Source organism: Neophocaena asiaeorientalis, unplaced genomic scaffold, assembly GCF_003031525.2.
Source record: "Neophocaena asiaeorientalis asiaeorientalis breed wild unplaced genomic scaffold, Neophocaena_asiaeorientalis_V1.1 scaffold1020, whole genome shotgun sequence".
Taxonomy (NCBI): Eukaryota; Metazoa; Chordata; class Mammalia; order Artiodactyla; family Phocoenidae; genus Neophocaena; species Neophocaena asiaeorientalis.
The window spans coordinates 53298-55244 of record NW_020173915.1 but is presented as its reverse complement, the minus strand read 5'-3'; positions in this window follow the sequence as shown (position 1 = coordinate 55244).

The window sequence follows — 1947 nt, the reverse complement described above, 5'->3', positions numbered from 1 at the left end:
CTAAAGACAAAGAAAGAAAAATCCTAGAAAGCAGGAGAGAAACAATATATTGCCTATAAGGGAACACCAATTTGAACAAGAACAGGTTTCTCATCAGAACAATGGAATCCAGAAGAAAGTGGCACATTTTTCAAGAGCTGAAAGACCTGTCAACCAAAATTCTATATATGGTGAAACTATTTTTCAGAATTAAAGTGGAAAAGAAGACATCTCAGGCAAAGAAATGAGAATCTGTTTCTAGCAGATCTACTCTTAAAGAATGGCTGATGGAAGCTCTTAAAACAGAAAAAAAAAAAAAGATAATAGAGGGCTAAGACTTTCAGAAAGGAAAGAAGAACTGCAGAATGGGTAAAAGTAGAAGTAAACATAAGAGACTATCCTTCATCTAATGGATTTCTTTAGTCATATTTTATGCTTGAAGCAAAAGTTATAACACTGATTTTTACAAAGATGTTAGATTATACACATCAGTGTTATAAAAGTTATAATATCTGATGTGTATACAGAGGAAATGTTTAAGACAATTACATTTTTTCAGTGTGGAAGGTAAAAGGATGTAACGGAAGTAAGAGTTCTACACTCCACACATTGTGGTAAAATGTTGACACAAGTCAGCTGTGATGACCTCCATATGTATACAATAATAACTAGAACAATCACTGAGAAAACTATACAAAGTGATATGCTAAAACTATACAAAGTGATATATATATATACTAAAGTGTATATATATATACAAAGTGATATATATATACTAAAACTATACAAAGTGATATATATATATATATATATAAAAATCAAAGTGGAACTCTAAAAAGTGTTCAAATAACCCACAGGAAGGCAGGAGAAGGGTAACAAGAAACAGAAGACACAAGCAGTAAATAAATTAAACATTAATATATCAATAATTAGTTTAAATGTAAGAGGCCTAAATACATCAATTAAAAGACAGATTGGTAGACTGAATAAAAAGACATGGCCCAACTATACGCTATAAAAACTCACTTTAATCATAACATAGGTAAGTTGAAAGTAAAAGGATAGAAAAACATACATCATGTAAGTGTTAATTTTTTAAAGGGAAAAGTGGCTATACTAATATCAAAGTAGACTTCAGAACAAAGAAAATTACCAGGGACAGAGAGGGACATTACATAATGATTTAAAAAATTCAATCTACCGACAAGAGACTGCAGTCCTATGTGTGTAAGCACACACACCCATATGCACAAACAGATCTTCAAAATACCTGAAGCAAGAAATGATAGAGCTGAAAAGAAAAACTGACAAATCCACTATTATTGTTGGAGACTCTCCTCTCAGTAATTGATATAACTACTAGAGAGAAAATCCACAAAGCTATAGAAGAACTAAACAACACCCTCCACCAACAGGAACTAATTGACATTTATAGAACACTCTACCCAATAATACCAGAATACACATGCTTTACAAGGGACTATAGAACACTCACTAAAATAGACTACATCCTGGCTTTATAAACTAACCTTAAGTGTAAAACAAATAAAATCAGACAGAGTACATTCTCTGATAATAAGAAGAAAGCTAGAAATCAATAGTAGAAAGTCAAAATGAAAATCTCCAAAAACCTGGATGTAAACAACATACTAAATAAGACATGGATCAAAAAGGAAATTAAAAAAAAATTTTTTTTAATTGAAATCTTCCTAAAGAACACTTCTTAAAAAAATATTCAAGAAAAAATGAAATTGTGTTTAATGAAAATAAAATCACAAGGTACCAAATTTGTGGGATGCAGGTAACAGTGCTGAGAGGGAAATTTATAGGACTAAATACTTACTTAAGAAAAGAGGAAAGATCTGAAATTAATAATCTAAGTACTTGAGAGAAATGGGCTCTCAGACAAGATGGTGAAGTAGAAGGACTTGATCTCACCTCCTCTCAAGTAAACACCAAAATCACAAC